Consider the following 11,130-nt stretch of genomic DNA (forward strand, 5'->3'; position numbering starts at 1 on the left):
AAAGTATTGGAGCTTCAGCTTCAGCATCAGTCCTTCCAATGAATATTCAGGGAGACTGAACAGGGTAAAAAAGGAAAATGTCAAAGGAAAATTACACAATGACAAGGGCTTTAGGGAAAAAAAAAAATTCAGGCTGTGTTAGATGAAAAATGGATTAAATTTTAGACGTGGGAAGAGGTTTCCCAGGAGAGGGAGGATCCTGTCTGGTGTTTGGGGGAGGCCAGCTGGTGCCCTGAAGACCAGCCGGACTGGGGCAAGAGGAGAGATCTGAGAGATGGAGGCCTCAGAGCGGGGAGGGGAAACTGAGGGGCCTCAAGCTCTTCCTCTGAGTCACCCTGGGCCACTGGAGGGCTTCAGCTGAGGACAGAGGGTCTGACAGATGTTTTAACAGGATCCCTCTGGATGCTGTTTTGAGAACAAACACAGGGTTTAGAAGCCTTTAGAAATAAGTATTCAAATGTGCAAGTCACACTGACAAATCATTTTTAAAATGTCAAATTATATTTGCAGCCAATTAAGCCAACTAGGCTCCATTCCCCATGGGGGCTTGGTGTGCAGTGACTGCAAATGTCAGGTAGTATATGCAGCCTGTTGCCTGTGTGGGTTGCCCTAAGGGACCTTGGAAACAGCCCTTTCCAGGGGACATTCATGACTGGCCCGCTGCCCTCAGTCTAGGCTGCAGACTGGTATGTGCAGTGCCTTTGGAAAGGCCCAGGGCACAGTGGCCAGGGCCCACACTGGCCAAGTCATAAAGTCCATCCACACCAAGCTGCAGAACAAGGAGCATCCGACTGAGGCCCTCTGCAAGGCCAAGTTCAAGTTCCCTGGCTGACAGAAGGTCCACATCTCCAAGAAACGGGGATTTGCTAAGTTTAACGTGGATGAATCTGAAACATGGTGACTGAAAAGCGGCTCATCCCGGATGGCTGAGGGGCCAAAGTGAAAGGTGACATCACTCAGCCGTGTCCGACTCTTTGCGACCCCATGGACTGCAGCATGCCAGGCTCCTCCGTCCATGGGGTTTTCTAGGCAAGAGTACAGGAGTGGGTTGCCATTTCCTTCTGCAGGGGATCTTCCCAAACCAGGGATTGAACCCAGGTCTATGCCCATCATAGGCAGATGCTTTACATCTGAGCCCCCGGGGAAGATACGAGGGGTCAAATACATCCCTAATTATGGCCCCCTGGACCAGTGGTGGGCCTGCACTCATGACAGCCTTGGTACTTTTCCCTGCTCACTCTCGCTTACCACTAAATCCTACTTCCCTGTCAAAATAAAACGTCAAATTATGCCAACTGTACCTCAATAAAACTGAAACCAATGAAGGAAGGAATGAGGAGTGAATGAATGAGTAAAATGTCAATTTTTTTTCTAATTAAACCAGATCAGGTGGTTCTTTCAGGGAAATAGTTCACTCGTTTTTCTATATAAACACCAAAGTTAAGGGTGAAAATAAAGGAACAAGAGACAACCAGCTAGTTTCCTCAAGTATTCTTCTCCCTCGTTATCGAGTGCGTTCAAGCTCAGAGAGGGAAGGGCTTCCTTGATCTCCTCCCCTCTTCCCAATGAGGGAGACCCAGCTGTTCCTTGGGTGGCCCACCTCCAGGACAGCCACCGTGGGAGAACAAAGGAGGCCTGAATGCAGCCCTGTGACGGACCGTCTGGCACAGCCCGGGGCAACTCCTACACAACTGGCTTTGCGTCTTCCTCTGCTGCCCAGGCTGGTCCAGGAAAAGAGCATCACCGGTCAGCCCTCTCCAGGCGTTAAAGATGCTATAAGCCTCAGTCACGGGCCAGACGTTTCACAGATAGCTGCCAACAGAAACCAAACAATTGGATATAATAAAATATATATTGGCCATAAAGAAAAACGAAATGCTGACAGAGGTTACAACCTGGATGATCCTTGAGAAGAGTGGGCTGGGTGAAAGAAGCCAGTCACAAAAGACGCTCGCTCCTTGGAAGGAAAGCTATTATGACAAACCCAGACAGTGTATTGAAAAGCAGAGGTCACCGCTTTGCTGACAAAGGTCCGTGTAGTCAAAGTTATGGTTTTTCCAGTTGTCATGGACGGATGTGAGAGTTGGACCATAAAGAAAGTGGAGTGGTGAAGAATTGATGCTTTCAAACTGTGGTGTTGGGGAAGCCTCTTGAGAGTCCCTTGGACTGCAAGGAGATCCAACCAGCCCATCCTAAAGGAGATCAACCCTGAATATTCATTGGAAGGACTGATGCTGAAGCTGAAGCTCCAATACTTTGGCCACCTGATGGGAAGAGCCGACTCATTAGTAAAGACCCTGATGCTGGGAAAGATAGAGGGCAGGAGGAGAAGGGGACAACAGAGGATGAGATGGTTGGATGGCATCACTGACTCAGTGGACATGAGTTTTGAACAAGCTCTGGGAGATAGCTAAGGACAGAGAAGCTTTGTGTGCTGCAGTCCATGGGGGTCAGAAAGAGTGACGGAACGACTGATCAACAAAACAAAAATGGTGCACTGTTGTTCATGGGAAAGCACAGAGCAGGCAGGCAGAAGGCAGATCTGCGATTACACAGGGCTAGCAGGGGAGAGAAGGGCTGACGGGGTGGCGGCTAATGGGAACAGAGCTCCTTTCTGAGGTGATAAAAATGTCCTAAACGTGACTGGGGTGATGGCTGCACAGATTTGTGAATATTCCTAAAACCACTGAACCATATACTTTACATGGGTCAATTTTGCAGTATGTGGATTATATCACAATACAGGTGTTTAGGTGAGTTTCTGTAGTATATAGCTTGAAAAGACCAAGTCAGACTGATACAGAGGCTCTGACCTGTTGCCTTGGGAGCAGGGGGCTGATGGCCACCTGCCTGCTGTGTGTTCTGTATGATAGAAGTGCCCTCTGGCTCCCTGCACGTGGGGAAAGTCATGGGAGAAATGTCTCACCAGGGACTGACTACATAATTTGCAGAGCTTTCTGCAAAATGGAGGGAGAAGGCAATGGCACCCCACTCCAGTACTCTTGCCTGGGAAATCCCGTGGACGGAGGAGCTTGGTAGGCTGCAGTCCATGGGGTTGCTAAGAGTCAGACGTGATTGAGCGACTTCATTTTCACTTTTCACTTTCATGCATTGGAGAAGGAAATGGCAACTCACTCCAGTGTTCTTGTCTGGAGAATCCCAGGGATGGGGGAGCCTGGTGGGCTGCCATCTATGGGGTCGCACAGAGTTGGACATGACTGAAGCAAGTTAGCAGCAGCAGCTGCAAAATGGGAAAGAGACTCTAATATATATATACATATATATATATATAATTGTTATTAAGGGAATTGCCTGGAAGTCCAGTGGTTAGGACTTTGCACTTTCACATATGAGACCACGGTTCAATCCCTGGTGGGAGAACTAAGATCCCACAATTCTCGGGTCATGACCAAAAAAATAATAAATAAATAAATGAAAATGTAATTTTTTAAAAAATGTAAAACTTTTAAAGTATTAAGAATTTCATGATGGCAACTGGGACCTGGTCCCCTCATTGTCCCTTTTTCCAGGTTTGGAGGTGGGGAAGGGGTGTGTCCCTGTGAGTCATCTCTGCTTTGTTTTAATAAGGGGGCAAATACAGGACTGTTTCTTTTCTCAGAGAGCTGGGGCACCTCCTGTAGAGTTCTGTGAGAACCTTCCAGAAGATGAGTCCTGGGGTTCTTCCCCTTGACAGCTGAGAGTGGTGGGTGGTCTCTCCTCTTCACCCTCAACCAGAATAAAGAGGCAAGTTTGAGGTGACAAGTCTGGCATTTAGAGGTAAAGCCAGCATTAGCTGTAATGAGAAGAGGTGATTTACATAATGACTATAAACCAGAGACACCAACAACTCCTTGAGTCTGAAATAGACATAGACGCTGGAATTCATAAGAGTAAAGAAACAAGGGAAAACGTCTTGCAGCAATTGGAAAGCCATTCCTCAAAAGAACGTGAAACAAGAGGGAGGCAGGACACAACCTTTGAAAGAATGAGATAGCAGTTGAGGGTATGACATAAACTGGTTAGAATCATCTAGGTCCAAGATGGCAGAAGACTCAACTTCCAGTGGACCCTGAGCCTTAGTATACGCTCATTGCAATACACAGCTGCTGTTTAGTCACCAAGTCGTGTCTGACACGTTGCGACCCCATGGACTGTAGAACACCTGGCCCCTCTGTCCATGGGATTTGCCAGGCAAGAATACTGGAGTGGGTTGCCATTTCCTTCTCCAGGGGATCTTCCCAACCCAGGGATTGAACCCAACTCTCCTGCATTATAGGAGATTCTTTACCATCTGAGCCACCAGGGACGATAATACATTACCATAAGCTAAATGACACACCCACAGGTGCCCTGACAGTTCCAAGGCTGATCATAAAAGGCCAAAAAGTGGGCGGTGGCCCAATTCCTGGAAATCTCCATTCCTTCTCTAAAGTAGTTGGAACAATCCTCCCCCTCATTAGCCTATGAAATTTCCCAACCCATAAAACTAACCACCCCATATCTCAGAGCCTCTGGCCTTTCTGAGATGGCCCACACTCTGCCTATGGAATGTGTTTCTCCGGGGGCTATTTTTGCCTTTTAGATGGACTGAATTCTGTCTATGGAATGTGTATCTCTCTCAATAAATTGACTTCTTATCTATCACTTTGGCTTTCACGGAATTCCTTCTGTGCATAAAGAACCTGAAGAACATAAAGAACATAAAAAGAACCTGAGCCTCATTAAGTCCTGGGACCAGGTGTGTGATCTCAACTGAAGGGGTTCAAATCCTAATCTGGGTTTTGACTGGGTTCGAGTCCCAGCCTGAGGGGAGCAGTTTCAAATGGACATAACATAAATACCCGGTTTTAATGATTATTCACGTGTTGCTTTTGTCACATTCCTGGGCTTTACAATGTTAATCCAGGTTTTATGTTGTCACCAAAAGTGGCAACGTAAATTAGCCTTCCTTAATCACTGGCTGGACTGGCGGGTGTAGCAGTGACTAACTCTTCGTTTGTGTGAAGACTAGCAGCTCAGTGTCCAGTTTGCAAGACAAACAGTCAGGCTGGTGCTCAAAGCATCATTCAGTACAGTGTGTACTGTGGGAATCATTTTGTGATTCAGAACACACACACACACCTCTGAAATCCTATATCTCCTCAGATCTGACTCACACTGCAGACACATTTATTTAGGGATTATCAATTCTTCAGAATACAACGGGTCCCTCTTACTATTTTTGTTGTTCAGACTTGCCTAAAGCCTGTCATCATGCAGCTTAATATCACAGTGGATTTTGAAGGCGGCTCATATACTCTGAGAGCACTGCCTTATAAGGAAATATGACTGCGTCAGGGAGTCATCGGGGGCAGCTGGCCTGGAATGGGGCCCCAGGTCCACCAGTAAATAGTCTTATGACCAACAGCAAGAATTGATCCTCCGTAGGCTTTGGATTCCTTATAAAAACAGAAGTTAGTCTCACTTATTACCTCTCTCTTTTTTTTTTTCCAATTTTAAAATTCAGTGTTTATTCCTTGATATCCTGCCACCAAAGGCCAGAGAATTACAGTGAAACCATGCGCGCCTATGGACGGCATTGGTCTTGATCTTATTCCTTGCTATGAGTCAAGATCCTGCTTAGAGTGTAGAACTAGGTGGTCATTAGAGGTGGCTGAAGGGGATGGTGGGATCAACCCTTGCAGGGTCAAGGGAGCTCTGGCTTATTTGTCACAACCTTGTACATGCCAGGCATTGTTCTAAGAGTTTAAGAAACTTTAACTCACTTAATCATCCAGCGGCCCTAGAAGAAAAGCACAGCTATTATGCAAATGATGGAGAAGGAAACTGAGGCCCAGACAGTTTATGTAGCTTACCAGGGCCGCAGCTGGACAGCTAATGAAAGGCTGAGCTGGGATTGGACCCCAGGGAGACTGGCCCATCAAAGGATAAGATCACGGGCTTGCTCTATCTAGTTGTCCTGCCTTCCTGCCCACAAGGATCAATCACAAGGGACCAATTTTGGGGCCCCCAAATCACTGCAGATGGTGACTGCAGCTATGACGCTTACTCCTTGGAAGGAAAGTTGTGACCAACCTAGACAGCATATGAGAAAGCAGAGACATTACTTTGGCAACAAAGGTCAAGGCTATGGTTTTTCCAGGAGTCATGTATGGATGTGAGAGTTGGACTATAAAGAAAGCTGAGCACCGAAGAATTGATGCTTTTGAACTGTGGTGTTGGAGAAGACTCTTGAGAGTCCCTCGGACTGCAAGGAGATCCAACCAGCCCATCCTAAAGGAGATCAGTCCTGGGTGTTCATTGGAAGGACTGATGTTGAAGCTAAAACTCCAATACTTTGGCCACCTGATGCAAACAGCTGACTCATTTGAAAAGACCCTGATGCTGGGAAAGATTGAGGGCAGGAGGAGAAGGGGACAACAGAGGATGAGATGGCTGGACAGCATCACTGACTCGATGGACATGAGTTTGGGTAAACTCTGGGAGTTGGCAACGGACAGGGAGGCCTGGTCTGCTGCAGTCCATGAGGTCACAAAGAGTCGAACACAACTGAGCGACTGAGCTGAACTGAATGAGGCTGCCAGAAGCAGATGAAAGTAACACAGGACATTAGGGGCAGTTTTTGGCCTTCCATAGTCGCATGTTGGCTGTTTTGAGGAATCTTAAAGAGAAGTAGAGAAGCAAACTACCTGCTCTCGAGCAGTGTGGGACCAGCCCAGGGGGGTCCAGTGGTGCTGCTAGGGTGCTGAATCACCCCAGGTTGGCCTGGATTCTGGGAACCTCTGCCAGCAGATGGGCATGAGTAGAGGGGAACTGCATGGTATACACATCCTGTGCCTAACTGCTGTGTGAGGTGAAGGGAGATGGGGGTGCTTTAAAATTTAATTTCATTTGTTCCTTTTTAAAATTATCTTCCATTTATTTTTGGCTGTGCTGAGTCTTCGGTGCTCTTTGCAGGCTTTTTCTCGTTGCAGAGAGCAGGGGCTGCCCTAGCTTCAGTTCAGGGACTTCTCATTGCAGTGGCTTCTGTTGCAGAGCGCATGTTCAGTAGTTGAGGCACATGGGCTTAGTTGCTCCACAGGATATGGAATCTTCCGAGACCAGTGATGGAACCCATGCCCACTCCATTGGCAGGTGGACTCTTAACCACTGGAACACCAGGAAGTCCTCACCTGTTCCTTGACCCTAACATGTATCAGTAGAATAACTCCTGCCAGACATGACCCAGCGACTGCAAGGTGAATGGTCAGTAAAGGAAACACAGGTGGAAGAATATGAATGAATTTTTTTCAGTCACTCAGTCGTGTCTGACTCTTTGCGACCCCATGGACTATAGCACACCAGGCCTCCCTGTCCTTCACAATCCCCCAGAGTTTGCTCAAACTCATGCTCATTGAGTCAGTGATGCCATCCAACCATCTAATCCTCTGTCATCCCCTTCTCCTCCTGCCCTCAATCTTTCCCAGCATCAGGGTCTTTTCAAATGAGTTGGCTCTTCATATTAGGTGGCCAAAGTATTGGAGCTTCAGCTTCAGTATCAGTCCTTCCAATGAATATTCAGGGTTGATTTCCTTTAGGATGGACCTGGATCTCCTTGCAGTCCAAGGGACTCTCAAGAGTTTTCTTCCACATCACAGTTTGAAAGCATCAGTTCTTTGATGCTCAGCCTTCTTTATGATCCAACTCTCACATAACTACTGAAAAAACACAGCTTTGACTAGACAGACCTTTATCCACAAGGTGAATGAATGAATTAAATTATATCTAAGTGCATTTCCTCCTCCACTGCCTACCCACTTCTAGGATTTCCAAAGTCTCACATTTGTGTATGGCATTTGCAGAACTGTGGACTTTATTTTTACTTCTCCAAGAGCAGGGCCTAAGCCTTTACTCATCTGTCTTCTCAGCAGCTGACACTGTTTGCTGAATGAATAAATGATATTCCTCAGACCATATGACGTCTGCTGCAGCTGGAAACCGCTTCAAACTGTATATTGCCTATTGATTAAGATTTCAAGGTAAATACAGACATGTTTCGAAGGAGCCATTTTTTTTGTGGTGGTTTTTACAGGATGACTAGGTAAGCTAATCGTTTTTAATAATTACGTCTGGATTCTACAGAACTCTACGTGGATTTTACTCTCTAGAAATTTAGTACTTATAATGCATTCATTCTGCTATAATTCCTCTTTCTTCCTCTCTTCGATGAGCTTCCTTCTTTCTTAAAGGAAGAGTTACGGCTACTCCTACACTCAGCTTGACATGGTGTATCTGGTCATTTCAGCCCATGCACGTCCCAACTTTTAATTTCCTTCTAACACCTTCGACTTTTGATCTTGAAGCACAAGGGTCACACTTTTATTGGGTTTAATTCACTGGAAAACCCGATGTTCCTTGTGAATCAAGCCATAATAGTCAATGAATAATCACAGGCTGCAGCCATGCCGGGTTTTAGTTCTGCTGATTAACTAGGAAACCGACTAATAACAGGAAGGTAAAAAATGTTAGGAACCCCGGTACAGCCCCAAAACTAGGATAAGCCATTTGATTATGGGCCAGTGACCCAGCCAAACATAGAGGGGGTTAGTTACTGAGTAGGACCCAGGGTAAGGGGGCTGCTTGGCTGAGCCCAGGGCTCCTGGGAAGAGGAACAGGGAGTGCCAGAAGTCTGGGTGGGAGTCAAGAGTCCAAGCTGTGGGTAACCTGAGCTTCCTCTCTCTCAGCTGCTGTACTTTTTCCAGCTCTGCACTTATGCTCCTGGCTAGATTATTTTCTATAAGTTTTCAAGCATTTATATCTGAGAGGGTAGGAATGATTTTTTTCATATATTGATGTATATATTTTAAAGGATTTTTCATAAAATGCTCCCAGAGGGGAGCTTGGAAAAATACATGTAATAGCTACATCATTTTGAACCTCTCTCTACCAGGTGATGGACAAATTTGCAAATTTGGCTCTGTGCTGAGCTCCCATCACAGCCTAATGACATAGGTGGCATAATCACCCCTTGCTCTTATACAGCTGAGAACCGCCCCAAGGTTTAGCAAGTCAGAGCACAGGGAAAGCTCATTGTCACAAGCGGACTGTCCTCAAAATCTTGTGACCCTTCTTTTGATGATGTCTTTCTGCTCAGATGTGCTGGAAACGCCCCTCCTCTCTGAGCTCTTCAAGGAAGAAAGATGTCTTCCCAAAGATCACTGGGTCTCAGGGGCCCCCTAGCCCTGATACCCATGGATACGGGAGCAGCTGCTATGAACAAGGCAGCCCCACTCAGGGCAACTGAACTTGACCTAATGGCTGTCTTTTCCAAGTTTCTCAGATCCTTTCAGTAGCCTAGGGGGAAAGTCCCTCTGTTAGCTGAAACTGCAGCCCGAATGAGTCAGTATTTTCCGGTACAGTTAAAAAAAAATAAAAAGGTAGCATACTCTTCATGTCTCCATGGTAACTTACTATGGATCTGTATCCCACTTATGAAATTCCTTCCTGATCTATCTATCTATGATTTCTGATCCAGGCCTGAATGTACACAGAGAAGCCATTAAAATCCATTCAATCTGCTGGAACTATCAACCGTTTCTGCTCCTGGTGATTTGAGCTGTATAGACCCGGCCTCTGACCTATGCAATGGTGAGTCCTGGAGACCCTCAGGTACCTGAAAACATTAAGGTGCAATACTATCTCAGTTATCTGAACAACTCCTGGGTTCAGGGTTGCCATGGAAACCGGGAACGTTGGCAACAGAGAAGTGAAGGCTGTCTCCCTCTCCCTTCACAGCACTGCGGTCTCTGAGATGCACCAACTTCCAGTCCCTGGCCTTGCCTAAGCTGAGCTATTTCATTCTACACCCACCTTTGGGAAACTAAATCTTCCACCAAAATACTGAGAATCTGATCTGAATCTGAATAGGAAATGTGCACATTTCTAGCCAGAGACTCAAGTATTTCCTGCTAAAAATGGAAACGGGAGGTACTGGTCACAGTTTTGACCATAGTTGGAAGTCAGATAAACTGGAGTTTCAACCCTGAATCTCCCATTTGTGTGTCTTCTGACTGGGCAAGTTATTTGCCCTAAGGGTCAGTTCTCTCATATATAAGGCGAGGACAATGAGGCCTTGGAGAATTATCACGGAGGACTAGCCCAGGCGCTAGAGGTAAAGAACCAACTTGCCAATGCAAGAGATGAAAGAGATGCTGGTTCAATCCCTGGGTTCAAAGATCCCCTGGAGGAGGAAACGGCTATGCTCTCCAGCGTTCTTGTCTAGAGTATTCCATGGACAGAGGAGCCTGGCGGGCTACAGTCCAGGGGGTCGCAAAGAGTCTGCACGACTGAAGCCACTTGGCACAACCCAGGGAAGCCCAGCCAAGGCTGGTTACCACCAAGGCACCGCTCAACTCTAGGGGCGCCTCTCACACGGAGGCTGCAGGATTGGGGCGAGGTGGGTGCTTCCCGGAGCAGGGGGACTTCGTGACCGACCGAGGGTCCACTTCGTACCTTTGTCATCTCAGCGTGTTTCCCGACAGAACGCTCGGAATAAAAACTATCGGAAATCATAAGTCCATAAGCATGTCCAAGAATGGGGCCACAGTGAGTCCCCCGGTGGACCAAACCCCGCGGCCACTCGGTGGCACCAGCGCTAGCTAGCTACTCCGGTCCTGCCAGGGCACCTTTGGGGGTTAAAGCGGCGGACCCGGGAAAGAAAGAAAGAAAGATTCGTCCTGAGCTCCCGGGACATACACGGCCCGGGGCGCCGGACTTTCGGAGGCCCAGGCCCGCAGCGGCCCTGGGTGAGCGGCCGCCGAGCGACAGCAGGCGCCGGGCGAGGTCCGCCTGGGCAAGTCCGGCTCCGCCTCCGGCTCCGCGCTCCTCCCCTCCCCTCGGCCCCTCCTCTCCGCACGCAGGCTCCCCGCCTGGCCCCTCCGCCGCCGCTCCTCCTCTCTCCCCTCCCCCTCCGCCCCGCCTCCTTGTCCCTAAGTCCCCTCCCTCCTCCCTCCTCCCGCCTCCCCCCGATAGCCCGGCTCCAGAAGAGCGCGCGGCGGACGGGACCGGCCGGTTACTTCCTCCGGCGGCGGCGCGGAGCGCGGTGCAGCCACAGCCCGGATCGCCCCGATCGCCCCGAGCCGGCCCGCCGGC

General features: G+C 48.1%; 1 pseudogene; it reads left to right on the plus strand.

Annotated features, from left to right (window-relative positions):
* Window positions 1–504: 504 nt before the first annotated feature.
* Window positions 505–631, plus strand: LOC128058345 (uncharacterized; annotated as a pseudogene).
* The last annotated feature ends 10,499 nt before the right edge of the window (window positions 632–11,130 follow it).

This window comes from Budorcas taxicolor, chromosome 1 (assembly GCF_023091745.1).
Source record: "Budorcas taxicolor isolate Tak-1 chromosome 1, Takin1.1, whole genome shotgun sequence".
Lineage (NCBI taxonomy): Eukaryota > Metazoa > Chordata > Mammalia > Artiodactyla > Bovidae > Budorcas > Budorcas taxicolor.